We start from the raw sequence: 15,423 nt of genomic DNA on the forward strand, positions 1-15,423 counted from the left end.
GGGGGGGGGGGCCCCCCAGTAGCTGATCCCGCTGGCCAGGGAGGGAGGAGGTCTCCTGGCATCCAATCACGCTGACCATAAAAGCAGCTGTGCCGCTTCTGGAACTCCCTTTCGCTGGTGGCCCTGCTCCCCGGCCGGCACTCGCAGCGGGGGCCCTGGTGCTCCCGCCTGCCCCCCTGCCCACTGGGGGTGCACTGGTGCTAATATTTTAATTTCTACCCAGAAGAACTTTTACAATCTTTTCTCCTATGCCTGAAGAAGGGTGTTTGTACCCAAAAACTTGCCATTTTTTAATTTTTAAATTTTTTTTGTTTTTTTGCAAAAATCTAGTTGGTCTAATAAAAGATATCACCTCCAGCATGAGTCCTGATCCCAGTAGGGAATGCAGAATTCTTGAAAATTTCAATAAGATTTGGGGAAAAAAAAACATTTTCCATGAATTGGACTACTTTCAGAGTAAGTATATTGGAATCAGTCCTAACATAACTACATAGTTGTTAGAATTAGTAGACCTTAGTCTTTTTTTCTTCTGTAGTTGTACATCAACAAAATTAATTTTTTGATAAAAGCTTCCCCGTGCAGCAACAATGCAGTGGAACCTAATATGTTCCTTTGAACTTCTCCCTCTTTCTTTGGTGGGCTGGTTGCCATTAACAGCTTTAAATGATTAACATTCTTGCTGTTTGTTTGCCACCATTGTGTCAGGCTGAGAGTTGACAGATTACATGGAGTTCAAAATGGCAGAGAACAGGATTTTTTTTTCCTCTTCTAAATAACTAGAAGCCAGTTTGGAGTGTGTCATGCAAGCCCTGGAAAAGGTCGCCTTTTGAATGATTCGGAAAGCAGACCTGCTTTGAATGCATCCCTTCTATTATTCGAAGTGCTTGGGCCAATAATCTTTAAGCCATCTTGAGTGCTTTGGGTGTTTTTGTTTTTTGTTGTTGGTTTTTTTTTTGAGTAGGTGGTTTTGAGACCCTAAGCCTGCAAAATACTGAGTTCTTTTAACTCTCACTGACTTTCCAGGAGCATACTGCCTTAAATGAACAGGATGTACAATAAGAGGTTTGGGTTTATAGGTAAATAGCATTTATTAAATAGTTCTGATAGGGCTGTAACATCAGCAGTCAAAGGTGAGTGATGATACAAGTTGCACTGGTATGTATGTATGTATGTATGTATATACATGTTGCTGATTGGTAGTAAAGATTAATTTTGCAATGTCAAATGGGCTGCCAGTTAAATGAAAAAAGACGATTAGACATTGCCTCAGTGAGAGCATAACACAGTACAAGGAAATTGTAGGTGGTAAATACAAAATAGGGATTTTTTTATTTCAGTGCTATAAAGTTAGTTGAGGATATTAAAACTGTGTGTGCATGATTTGTTTTTGAATGTCATAACTGTCCAAATATGCTGGGATCCAGGTTGCCATTACCTGGAGCTCTTGAGAGATTTTGATTGTGGGCTTTGCTAATAAGCCACTGCTAACTAAGATACATCAGGCTGTCTTTTCTGGACATCTGAACAGTAGTCTGGGACTGTTCAGCTGTTGATCCACTTTGTTGGTAAAACCTAGAGCAGCTTTGTGCTCTGGGTGGAAAGCAGACCTGTGGTACAGAGATTGTACTAGCAGCTGGCAATCACCAGGTTGTGGATACCTGAACCTGCCTTGTCATGACATGGTTCTCATGCTAGAATCCAGAAGGGCATGTGCAATGGAAGACACGAAAACTAGGTTTTGGCTGCTTAAATCCAACAGAGCCTTATACATACCCTAACAGACAAAAGAGTCTGACTCTGTGTGTCATGTGAAAGCTGGAATGTTTTCCACCTAGGAGCTCTGACAGGTTTGCAAATCATTTTGTTTTCCAGTGAAAGAGGGGGAATTAATTTAATAAACACACTTCCCTAAAAGCAGTCAATAATCTGAATGGTCAAAAAGCAATTAAAAAGAGCTTACAAAGGACAAATTATATTAAAAAAAAATCAATTGCTGTAATACTAAATAAGATATTGCTTTTCCTTTTCATCCTTCTCCAGTCAATGTTGTAACAGGAAAGCCTCCAAGTTTAATGATGTTCAATTTGCAACATAAGCCAACAAAAGACAGGGAATTCCAGCTGTGTCCACCGTATAAACTAGTCTCACTTTAATGGCTCAAAGAATTAAATCATGAATAGAAACACAGAGAAAGATATCATGGTCCTTCCAATATAATGACTTAGGAGTGTGGATTTCTTTCTACAATGTACCTCATTCTCCAAGGATAGGAGCTTTGCTTAGGTCAACTTTTAGGGGAAGGCTGGATTGATGCAAGGATCATAGTGTTTAAAAGCCACAGTTTTGATGATGTGAAAGTAGTTTCTCCAATACCCTTGGTTAGTGTTGGAACAGTTTTTACCCTCGCAGAAGCAGAAATCAATAAAGTTGTGATGATATTTTTTGTTAATGACAACTTGGAACTCAAGTGAATCAGTTTGCAATAGCAGGACAGCCAAGGTGAGCATCATAGACCATCTTCAACATCATTGTCATAGAATCATAGGGTGCCTATACACATGCTCCAATGCATTGTAATTGGAATGCATCAGAATCGACTCTACTGGAGCATTCTAATTAGAACGCTGCAGCATCTCGTGTATTCAGCATCCTGCATTTCAAAATGGCTGTGGGGGGCTTGTCAAATGAGCTTTAATTAAAGCTTTCCCACAGCCTTTTTTAAATGCAGGGTGCTAGATACATGAGATGCTGAGGGCCGCTCTAATTAAAACGCACTCCAGCCCACCTACAGCACATGTATAGGCACCCACAGAAAATTAGATCTGGAAAGGACCTCGGGAGGTCATCTAGTTCAGCCCCTGGCCTAAGGCAAGATCATCCCTGATTAAATTATCTCAGCTTGTTGGTTAACTAGCTCTAAAGATTGCCAAAGGTAGGGATTCCACAAATTCTCTAGTTAATCTATTCCAGTGATTAACCACACTCATGTTTAGAAAGGTCTTCCTTTAATATTCAACCTCAGTGCCCTTTGTTATAATATGATAATTGCTTCTTATTCTGTCCCCTCCAGCCACAGAGTAGTTGGTGACCGTCCTCTCTATAAGCACCATTCAGGTATTTGAAGATAGTTATTATCCCTTAGTGTAAAAAGTGCAGAGTTTCTTTGGCAGAGTCATCTGATATAGTGGTAAAAGTGATATGTCTTACCTACATTGCAGTTAGCAGCATTGTTTGCAGAGTTACATGAGTTGAAGTTCCAATTTTCCCAGTGTAAATAGTCATAGAGAATTCTCTGCTAATTTTTTCACTTATGGTATTTAGTGAAGAGAAGAATGATAGAGATTTTATTACAGTCTACAAATACATTAAGGGAACATGCCTGTCAGAAGCAACATGCAAGATGAGGGACTATTGCATCAGCTATTTTGTAGCTGGTATGCTTTAGAAAGTTAATCCCTTGTGTTCAGATCAGGTAACAACAAACTCCACTGGACATTATTCAGTTTCCTGAAACTCACAATGGCTTCTTTCAAGACTCAGAATTGTAAATTGCAAGTTTAAGACTCAGAATTGTAAATTGTAAATTGCATCTGACAGATCAGCTAAAATGGTGGTGCCAACCTGGAAAATTAATTCCTCGTTTTAATAGAAGCCTGGTACAAAAGAACCAAAACAAAACAAAAAACCAACCCTTTTCATGGCTATTTTGTTTTAAATCACTCCACTGCAGTTAATAACTCACAAAAGATGCAAAATTCTCAAGAGCAAAATTTCCTGTGTGAAAAGTGTTCTTTTGTGTAGTCTGCCACAAGCAAGCAATTGCTCTAATTTTGCTGATGCTCTCTAGAAATTCACTTCAGGAATTGTTGCTGTTTTTATTAATGCAACTTTGTTTGGCAACTGCAGTGCTACTTAATGAGAGGGGAAGATTTTTTTGTTTTGATTTTTAGAAAGTGAAGTCTGTTAGCTCCTCTGAAAAAGTGCTCTGTGGGTTTAACAACATGTTGAGATCTTTGAAATCAGTTGCAGTTTGGCATTAGATATGTTGATTAGGAAGTATTTGAAGATCTAGTCATCAGTAGTAACTAATATCTGGGTTGACGAGAAGTGAATGTACCAAGTTAGCCAGGAGTTAATGCTACTGAAAGTTATGATTATGGCACCACTGTTTACAACCAATAACATGTAGCCGTGTTGATGTGTTAAAAATGAGGTAGCCATTCCTCCTATTCCTGCCTGGAAATGTTAAGACAATTTTAAGGGGTTCTATTCAATTTTTGTATTTGTACCTGGGATCTTGCCTTGCATTCTTTACTTCAGTGAGAATACTAAATAAGGACGGAAGGGCTGGAGCTGTAATGTTGATGTGCTTTTCTTATTTTAAAAAACCTCCAAAACCAGGAAAGAGAGGGGGGAGGAGAGATTACACTAAAGTAGGTCCTAAGTTTATTTTGCATATGTTTACAAAAGATAGTATTAACTTGTACCACTGTTTTGCAGCAGGCATCTGTTTGTTTGAAGGTGGGAGAGTGCGGATAGTCTGGAGCTATCTGTGCTTTCCAGCCACCCTGGGTAGGTACCCTTGGGGCTTTTGAAGGCAATTCCCAAGGCTCTCAGGGTAGGGATCCTGAAGACAGAGGAGCACCTGCCTGGGGTTCCACGTTTGCAGAAGCTTGTCCAGAGATTCCTGGGGTTCCCTCATTTGTAGAGGTGCACTCTCACTATTATCCTACAGAATTGATCCCCTGCCACTCCCAGGAACATCAGGGACCTGACCATGCTGTGCAATAGATGATGTCTTTTTTGGTCATTGAAGTAGATTAGATATGCTGGAACATTTGGCAACATCCGTTTACAGTCTTTGGGTGCTTGTACATGCCACAACATTTAATCCTCATTAATTTAATGAGCTTTAAAAATTTTAAACTGGTTTATTTTGGTACATCAGGTTTGTGTTTGCATGCAGCGGGCTTTCAAACGAATTAAGTCCCATGGGCAATTCCCCACAAATTCCAGCAGGGGGAGTCAAATACCAATCTGCCCTCAGTAATGTCTTTCTTAATGAATTACAACAGTCGGTGCATGTTTGCTTGCCAGTAAACCAGCCTCCACAGTCCCCGTTCCTTGCAGGGACCCTCATGCTAAGCCCCCCGATCCCATGCCAGGCCACAGTCACACCAAAACCCTGTCACTTGCACCCCCTAGGCTCTGTCTCATCTCCAGTAGGTGACCCTGTGGTGATCCTGCTGCCAAGCCATGTGCATCATCCCCTCCCCTCCCTTACCCCTCCATGTTAAAAAGTATTGAAAATGTATATATGATTTTTTTTTTTTTTTTTTTTTAAACTCTATATATCATATCAGAAATATACGGGAGTGAGAGTAGCGGGTGTCGCCCCGGGCGGCTGATGGTGGTGGCGGTATGGTGGGGGGGTGCCAAATCCAACAGCTAATAGTTTTCTGGGTTTTAGTACTACATTTCCCAGCATTCCCAAGCTGCCTGGGTTTGGAAAAGTTTCCATGGGATCTCCTCAAAGAGGCTGCTTCTCCCATTCCCTTTCCCTGCCCATGTGACATCGTGAATATCTGCCGCCTTGTGTTTAGCACAGCATATGGCTTTGTGAGATGTTGGGGTGTCGTTGGGGTTGGGGTGGAATATTGACTTCACTCCCCTTCCCGCCCTGCCAATCTTTCTGCATATAATGGTGCAGTAAGCGTAGACCATTTCTTTACTCCAGAAAGCATTCTTTGCAGTTTCATATGAATTTGAATGCACAATAGACATTGCAACATCCTAGGCAAGCAAACCCCATTTCCCCCCCACCACTGCCTACCCGCACACACGTGAACTAACTCCTACAGACTGTGCATACCACTCACTCCCTATTTTTCCCCCCCCAGCCAACAAGAGGTGTAATTAACCTTCTCACAGGACATGACTGAGGCTGGCTAGACGGTGGTGTGTAATGAGCCCCCCCCCATTCAGACCAATGCCAGCCTCCAAACAATAACCCCCTACCCCACTCCACCTCCCACCATGCTCTGCTCATCCTCCACCTCCTGTCCAACACCTACCCATGCAAAAACCTCTGCGGACAGATACAGATGTTTATGTTGTAAATAGTAAAAGAATTTATTGTAATCAAGAGCAACCACTGCTAGTTGTTGGCAGCGACCATAATATGTGCTGCTAGGCAGTTCCACACAACGGCCACCCAACCAGCTTCTCCTTGTGGATATGTCCTCGGTCCCTGCGCTGCTGCCAGGCCACGTCTCTGTCTGGCCACTGCCTGTCGCGCTTCGTCAGCCCACACCTGGCTGAAAACCTCTCCACAGGTCTCACAGATGTTGTGCAGCGCACAGGCTGCCACTACAAAGGCTGTAATATTTTCTGACTTCAGCTTGAGCCTGCAGTTAAGCATCCTCCATCATGCTTGCAGTCAGCCAAAGGCACATTCAGCAGCCATCCTGCATCTGCTCAGATGCAAGTTGAAAAGCAGCTTCTCCAGGTCTGTAACATTCCCTCCATGAGGCTTCATGAGCCAGGGCTTTAGGGGGTAAGCAGCATCTGCTGTTATAAGCTGGGGAACAGCAACATCACAGATCACTGTCTTGGGGACTCTGGGTGCATAGTGTCCTTTCTCCTTGAGGCCAGAGAGCAAAGAGTTTCTGAACACGTGCACATCACACACGCTGCCAGCCCACTGGGTATAAATGTTCGTGAACCAGCCCTGGTGGTCCACCACAGCTTGCAGGATCACAGAGGCAAATCCTTCCCTGTCTATGAATGACTTCCCCCTCCCCGAAAGGGACTGTACTGGGATGTGAATGCTTCTCCACATGCCTCTCGGCTGTCCCACTCCACTGCATATCTAAGTCCTATATTTTGAGGCATCTCCTCATCGCAAGTGTTGAGAGAGGAGACCATCGTTAGCTAGGCATGCATGTTTTGTAATAAGTCCAAGGTCAGCAGCAAAGTAAATAGCAACACTCCTTCTTCCTCCTCCTCCTTCTCCCCCATGTCGTCCAGATTCTCCATATTAGAATCTTCACTCAGTTCTTCTCCATTGCCTGCTTCCCAGTCCTTACGCATTTCATCCTGAATCTCCATTTGTTCCTGCTTCATCATCCTGTATGGATTGTCACAAGCAAGGTTGATTGAAAGTAGGCAGCAGGAGATCACAGCACCACCACCAAATGGAGGAGAGTGGGGTGGGGGGTTGTGATCTGTCTAGTTGCATTCTAGCAATGACCATTGCAATTTAACTCTTATCTGCATCACTTCAACAAGTAACCCAAGGACGCTGGGCATTGATGCTGCAGAGCCTTTCCTGGCTACTGTGAAACACGGGTGTGTTTTGCACAATAGCTATCGCTATAATATTGCCTCTCAAAGGGATGCTCATTTGGCCTTCACTCTGTGTAATCAATTCATTATGGGACATTAACCAGCAATCCAAAAGGACAATGGGCCTATTTGACCCATCCTTCCACCCCATCACTGGGGGGGGGAGGGGGGGGGGTCTTTTTGTAAATTGCAGTTAGCTAGAACTTCTCTGTGACGCACAGGAGGCATCTTGCGCAGTCCAAAAAATAATTCTTGCAAGGCAGATCTCCCCACAAAATACCCTTCCCCCAAACAAACATAGGTGTGTTTTGCACAATAGCTACCCCCATAATACTAACCCTAAACCGTCTTGACTTCTGTTCTCTATGTTTATGCCAAATATTAACAAGTCTGATGGGACTTAGCACCCATGGTGGTGGGAAAAGGCCCTCTCTTTTCCCCAATGCCTGGTGGGTCTTAGCACCCGGGGTCTTCCCTCTTCCCCGCTGCCTGTTTGGTAAGAGTGTATGTCTCAGCAGCCCCCCCCCCCGACCCAGAGGATTCAGACAAACACCAGAATTACTCTGGAGGCAATCTTCCTCCAGAACTAATCAAAATAAATCATCAAAGAGTATGTGGAAGAAGCAGAGGATCCAGAGGTGACCTACTCCTTCTTCAACCCATGCCCTACCTCTATCTCTTACCCTTACAGCTGTTAACATATCCCATCCTGGTTCTACACAATGTTGTTTTATTGTTGCCTGCACTACTGGATATGATTCTTCTCTTTCCTGTCAGACCAAAAACAAGCTCTTAAGTCTAGCCTTGCTGTATGCTACCAGTACCATATTTGCACTACCATATTACCAGGGGTGATAATACCACTAAATTAATAGGAGTCTGCTGAATTAAGCATTCTGAATAACCCGGGTGCCATTTGTCAGGCAGATAACACTTGATTTTTTTCCTCCCAAAAGAACTGTACAGTATGCAGAATTAGGAGAGAGGAAATTCAGTGCATGGCTGTTAATTCTGTAATACTTGAAACTACAATACATAGTTTCAACGTAGCTCAAAGCTTTCATTGGGAAGATTGTGTTTGAGCCCCACTATACATATGTAGGTAAAGGTGCGGATGGGATCTAATGCATGATTCACAGAATCACGCAATAGATCTTGTTACATCTTATTGTTGGTTCAGAGACAGCCTGATCCTGGGTTGCCCCTGCACCAGCAAGAAGCAGGCTCCCACAGCTGGGAGTTGCACCTCAGTTGAGAGGCTTCTAGCTGTGGGGGTGCCCCACACACCCCCAGGGTAAAAGGATTGCCACAGGCATGATCCCCCCCCCCCTCACTCAGAGGATATGGGAAAACTACAATCCCTAGGGCTGAGGGGTTTTCCACTGGACATGGTGGCCCCTATGGCTAGGAACCCCATCAGCTGGTGGCTTGTCAGCACCATGGGAGAGCCTGCTACACATGCAAATTAAACTTCAATAGCAAACAGCTATAAAGTTAGTACACATTTTTGAGGTCTAACTTTAGAGCTGATTGGAGATTTTAATTGTGACAGCTACTTTGCATGTGTAGCTGATCTCCACATAATTGCACAATTAACCAGTTAATTACATGATGGCTGTAATGTGTAGAGGGGGCCTTAGGGACAGTGGCTACCAGAAGTAGCTGGGAACACACTTTGACAGAGTCCTAGGTGCTCAACAGAATTAAAAAAATACTGACATCTATTGACATTAAGCTTCAAATTTCCCTTGCTTTAAATTTAGACATCTTCACAGCAATTTGCTATCAGTTGAATGTAATCTTTCAGACATTCAGGATATTTTCCTAAAGCATCAGTAACTAGTTTTCCAGTTTGAATACATATTTTTGGAATGTTATTGCCTGTCACTTCAGCTAGCAAGGCAAAAGTATGAGAAATTTATTTTTTGCACCAAAATCCACAATGCATCCTAAAGCAGATATCTTCTCAAGAATAAATTTTGCCATCTCTTAATTGCTATAATCTACAGGGTGGAAAAGGGCAGGGCAGTGCATCTCAGATCCCTTGTTAAATTTTGAGACAGGCTAATGTCTCTTGTTGTTTTTGTGCCATTACATTTTAATGGTTTATTTCACTATTGGGGCCTGGCCCTACATAGGGAGTTTTTGCTCTTGACTTCAGTAGAAACAGCATTGGGAGTTTATACTTAAATATTATACTGTGTTTTAATTTGATCCTATTGAAGTTGATAACAAGTATGCAATTTACTACAATAGGGAAAAATTGGCCCCAGGGCCTCTCTATGGATACATAATTGAGCTCAGTAGAAATTAAATGGAAAATCCCTCCAATTCAGTAATATGCAAAAACAAACAATGCTGAAATGTATTCAACAAGCTAAAAATGCATGAGTCCGTGTCTCCTCAAAAGGACTTACCAGCACTAAACATAATTTAGAAATCTGATGATATCACATCTTTGGATACGATATGCCTAGCACAGGGGTAGGCAACCATCAGTACAGGTGCGAGAGCATGGCATGCAAAGGCATTTTGCTTGGCACGTGTGCCTAAGGGCAGGCAGTGGGGAAGGGGCCAGAGTTGCACTGCCACAACAGGGATCAGGCTACTCGCAGCTCCCCCACCATCTGCCCCTGGCACACCAATATCTTACAAGTCAAGGTTGCAGGTGTTTTTGGCATTCTGCCTAAAAATGTTGCCAACCCCTGGCCTGAAGTACATTGATTCCAGTCTGCCCCTGTTGTAGATGGGTGGTTAACATCTGGACATTTTACTACTGGATAGGTCCATTCCAAGAACTCTCCTACTTGCAACTTTCAGGGCATGTCTATGCTGTGGTGGCAGCAGTGTATTCCAGCCAGGCCTTCTTCAGTATACCCTGCTCACTGAATTCCATTCATGCTCTCTGAACCTGGAAATATGGTGATCAATATTCTCTGGAGTATACCTCTGCAGTTGCTCTCAAGACTGTGTATGGGTCTTCCGGTTATGATCTCACACTAGTGTAACTCAATTTAAATAAATGAAATGATGTCAGTGTATGTAAGAATGGAGTCTGGCCCTAATGCAATTCTCCATGCTTCCTTAACTAATAATGAATGTGTTTGTCTCTATAATTAACATGGGCAAAAAACCCAAAATGAAACAAAGCACATTAAAACAGCCATTTACAGTATTATCAAAGCTTGGACTACAACCTAGAAAAGAAGCCCTCTAAGCTAAGCCTTTCTCTTTGCTAAATATAGAAGAAATGAAGAAATTAAATATGCATTCATGCAAAGTATTAAATGTACATATTTTCCAGTTCATTGCCATCTTTGAAGGGCTTATGCCACAGCAACAGACAAAAACTTTGGAGGTACAATGTCATTAGAAGGTTTAAATGTTATAGCAAGTTGTTATTTTTTTAAGTCCAGTGTGATTAAAAGTATAGCTATAATTCTTCTTGGCAACCAGTGAGCATTATAAATAAATTCAGAGACTGATTTTTTTCATTGAAATGTTCAGCAACGAATCAAACAAATATTTTGAGAGAGGCAAGAATCTTGTGTGTGATACCTTTTATTGGACCAACTGTATGGTTGTTATAGACATAGTCAAGCTTTTAGGTACCCCAGTGCCCTTTCTTAGGCCTCCAGGACTGTCGTGGTAAGTGTCTCCCACAATAATGGTTGCTTCTCATGTATCTCCTGGTCCATCATGGCAACATCACTACAAATGCTTTATTTTTTGGCTTTTTTATTTTGCCCTTTTTCTCCCACTTTCCATTTTTTTTCATGCTTTTACTACTAATGATTGTTCAGAGTGCAGAGTACCTTTTAGAAAAATTCATCAACTTGTTGGATTGGACCCTGTTGATAGCTAGGGTATCATAGGGTCATAGCCCTATTTTTGTTAAAATCAAAATAGTTGCATTGACTTCAGAGACTCTTGTTTTGCGGGAGTAGAGGATCTGACACATTATTATGATGTCTGATTTTTTTCAAGAAAACACTGAACCCTGACATTTCTTCTGCAGGGTGTTTCAACAGCAGCTTAACATGAATAGACACTCTTACACTGCTAATTAAAGAAATGCTTGAAAAAACAGAATCTTTGTGTTTTGAATAGCATGACTAATATATGACAGTTCACAAACATTTGTAATTAAAGGTTGTTAGATAAAGGGATTTCAGAGTGAGCTGCTAAATTACGAGGTGATTCATTTGTTAACTACTTAACTGCCACCTAATTTATGATGTACTTGAGGTATAGTATATTCAGTGTGCTGCCCCATTTACCTGCTATGTCCCAGCTAAAGAGTCAGCATTCCAGTAAAATGTTGACTTAGAAAAAAAATGTTACATTAGTGAAGCGGTAAAAATAGTGTAGAATATATGACAAAATGCAGCCATTTGGACACAGAGCATGCATCATAGTCCACTGATATGTGCCTCTAGCATGTGAAGCACGTTGGTGAAGGCTGAATGATTTTTATCTACTTCAAGATGTGCACCAGTGGTGCATGCATTCTGGCCTGAGTTGGTTCATTGATATTAAAATACGGATCTCTTCATTTTTAAAAATGAAGGTTTAAAATTTTAAAAATGAAAGATTTTGTTCAGGGAATGGTAGACTAGGTCATGCCTTTAAGACACCCCCCTGAACTGCAGCTTGTTCTGCAATAGCAGTTCTGATGACTGTTAGGGTTGTGCGAAGCTTTGGTCCCTGATTCGATTTGGCGGAGATTTGGCTCGATTCGGTGGCTGAATCTCTGAATCTGAATCAAATCGGGAGACCCTTTAATGCCTCCAAATCGAATTGGAGAGATTTGGCAATTCGGACATAGACACAGCTTTAAATGTTTTTTTTCTACATACCTTTAGGTAGCAGGCATCTCGTGAATGCTGCAATGCTGGGGTGCATGGAGTGTTCCACAGGAGCACGGGGGGCTCCCTAGTGCACTTGGCAGCAGACCTGGAAGTGGACCAGAAATACTTCAGGCCCTCTTCTGGGTCTACCTCATGGCTCGGCGACTGGTGCCTCCTGGGTCTGGGGGGTCACCCAGGGTTCCCCTGCAGCCAGTCGCTGAGCCAGCGGGGATGCTGGGGGCCCCCCTGCGTGCTCCCCAGCGGACCCAGAAGTGGACCAGAAGTACTTCCGGTCCACTTTCGGGTTCACAACCGAGCACACGGGGGGTGCCCCCACGCTCGCAGCATTCATGAGCCACACTTGGTACCTCGAGGTATATAGAAAAAACATTTACAGCTGTGGCTATCGCTGAATCGCTGATTCTCTGAATCAGCATCGAATCTTCAGATTCGGATTTGGACAAATTGAATCGGGGACAGAGATCCAAATCAATTAATCGACTCACTGTCCCCAACTTGGGCCGAATCTGAATCAAATACAGCCTGTTTTGTACAACCCTAATGACTTTAACATTCTGTATCTCGGCTAACTCTGCTGGCCTAAAGATGAGAGGGAGCCATCTGTCCCCAAACCTTAAAAATAATTAGGGACCACTTGTATTCTCCTGATTGTCATTTGAACTCTGCCCTGTGAAATTCCATGTGGGTATAAACGCTAGAGCAGGTTGTATTCTTGATGGGTTTTTTCTTAACAGTTAAATGTTATAAGTTGCAAACTTACAAGTGATGTATCAGTGGAGTGAAGAGCCCAATATGCAATATCAGTTAGTGCTGATTGAGTATGTACAGGTCAGTCTCCCTGTATGTTCACTTGAATTCTAAACAGGTGTTTACTTAACTGTGTCCATACTTAATGTTCAACATATGCTTGATCTTGCATTCAGTGAAGTCACTGTCTGTCAGGTGCAGTTCAAATCTTACTTGTGAATATTTACAGAAGCAGAACTCCTGTGACTCACAATTTTAAGGGATGAGCTTTACAGTATAAATTAGAGAAGTTGAGAAATTTTTAGACAAAACAGGTCTTGTGTGAGAGTGATGATTCATTGAAAGCAAATCCTTATGCTAAAACTGGGGCCATTTTAAGGAAGCTTTTCTTGGGAAATATTTATTTAGTCTTGGATAAAAATGTTTATTAGAGAACAAGAGTGTGACCAACCCTAGACTGACCAGTACTCCAATGGTCAGAGCTTCCCCAGGGGTATGAAGACCCAGCTTAGGTCCCTGGTCTGAACTGGGCTGAGCAAGGATTTGAACTAGAGTGTTCCACATCCCAAACAAGTGGCCTAACTACAAGGCTCTTGGGCCAAGAGTCTTGGCTGTTTCCACCCTTTCATTTTTATGTAAAGCTTTGAGAAGGCTTGGTTTTCTTTCAATGTAGAATGGGAAAATATTTGAAATTTCAGAGCTTTGCTGTACAGGAAAACTGTTTTCTCCCCATGTAAGGCATGATGGGCTATGTTAGGGGTGGCCAACCACAAGTGGCATGGACAGCCTCTCCGTGGCATGTGGCAGATTGGACAGGGGGCAGGCAAGATAGCAGCAGACATGGCAGAAAGCAGAGCAGTGGAGAGCACAGGGCAGGAGACAGAAAGCAGGGCAGCAAATCAGCAAGGAGCATGGGACAAGGGAGAGAAAGCAACAGATTAGGCAAGGGAAGGGGAGTGACCCTCAGGGACAACCTGGAGCTTAATTTGTGGCATACCTGCCATAAAGGTTAGCCCGCATTGAACTAGGCCATGCCAATAAGGCCTTACTCACACTTAAAGAATTGGGAAGGCATTGGGAAGAGAGGCAAAAAGTCTAAAGAGCTCCCTGGTGTGTGAAGGGAATGTACATATTGCTGTATGCCAATGTGAGGCACCAGCCCTAATCTGATGTGGAGGGGAGAGGTGGGAATGTGGTGTCATCTCGGCATCTCCTCTCTGTGAACTCCACCTTTTTGGGATACTGAGCATCCAAGAGGGAGCAGCTGTTATGTACAAGAATCCTTGATCCACTTAGACCTTATGCAGCCCAGACAAGTGGAAAAGAAAGTCCCTTTGGCTTCAGCAGGGGCTCCTTTTGCTTTCTATTTAGGTCAAGCACTTTCGTACCTTTCTTTCCCCTGTTTCTCCTTCGCTCAACCATGTTGAATCCAGGAAGAAATCATGCCTTATAAGCATGACTTCTATTTGATATCTTTATTTTTGTATATTTCTAATTGATATTTTTTCTTTAAACTCCCTTGGAAAGGGTAGAGAAAATTAACACATAACAAATGACCTGATTAGCTTTTCACCGTTAGTCCAAACAGTGCCAGCTCTGCTAGCTATTTCTGGAATGCACGAGGGGCCTGCTTTACAGCAGAGCCATATTCAGCAGACCAGCTCTGTTGCTAAGGAATAGTAGCAGCCACCAAAGTGATATGAAAAGAGCTAGTTTCTACGGTTTTTTTAAAACAGTGTCTGCAGGAAATTCCTTCTGGACATATAGCACATTAATCTTTCTATCTTGCATCAGAATTGCAGTATGTTCCCATTCAGGAATTACATCTTGGCAATGAAGTGTTTTAATGGAACATTTGGAAACACAAACAAAACTAAATGCGTTTTCTGTGAGCATTAGTTGACTTTTTTATTTAAGTTAAACAATTTCAAAACTTTTAAGTTATTTTTAAAATTCCTTGTGAACTTACCAGCACTCAGGATTGACAGCTCTTCAGGTAGATATCCCGTCTTTACCCACTGAACACTTTCTTTAGGAAAGAGACAAAAATTGACTGTGTTGTCAGTGTCTACCAAAGTTGTTGGGGGTTTTTTTTCTTTTTACTATTAAATTGTCAGTGCCTAGATAGGAGTATATCATGGGCAGAGTAGTAACCATAGGTATAGACGCATGTAACAAATGTTACTGATTGGGAATTGGGTCAGAGGTGTCCACAGGTACAGTGTCTTAGCGTTCCAGTAGAATGCTAGATGTTGAAATGCTGTGGCTTTGACACCAGAGGTGGGAGCAAACACCCAGCCTACTATGCCTCTCAGAGGGTGACTGAGGGGGAGTACTTGCACCCATGCTTTGTTGGGTCCCATAGGGTGGGTGACCTACATTTTCACTTTTTTGCTTTGCAGACATTTTCACTTTTTTGCTTTACCTTCTCCTAAACAAGAATTCAATAGTTTACTTG

At 42.5% G+C, this 15,423-nt stretch overlaps 1 protein-coding gene across 7 annotated transcripts in view; it reads left to right on the top strand.

The window, feature by feature from the left end:
• TMEM108 (transmembrane protein 108) overlaps positions 1-15,423 on the top strand; it is a 273,408-nt gene that overhangs the window by 82,130 nt on the left and 175,855 nt on the right. For 2 of the 7 annotated variants that reach the window (XM_014518518.2, XM_025200260.1), the window contains exon 1: positions 749-1,130. The exons of the other annotated variants lie outside the window; for them this stretch is intronic. The gene's annotated coding sequence lies outside the window, so the exon portion shown is untranslated. Of the gene's footprint in view, positions 1-748; positions 1,131-15,423 lie in introns of those variants that run through there. 7 annotated transcript variants of the gene reach the window in all.

This window comes from Alligator sinensis, unplaced genomic scaffold, assembly GCF_000455745.1.
Source record: "Alligator sinensis unplaced genomic scaffold, ASM45574v1 scaffold54_1, whole genome shotgun sequence".
NCBI classification, from domain to species: Eukaryota; Metazoa; Chordata; order Crocodylia; family Alligatoridae; genus Alligator; species Alligator sinensis.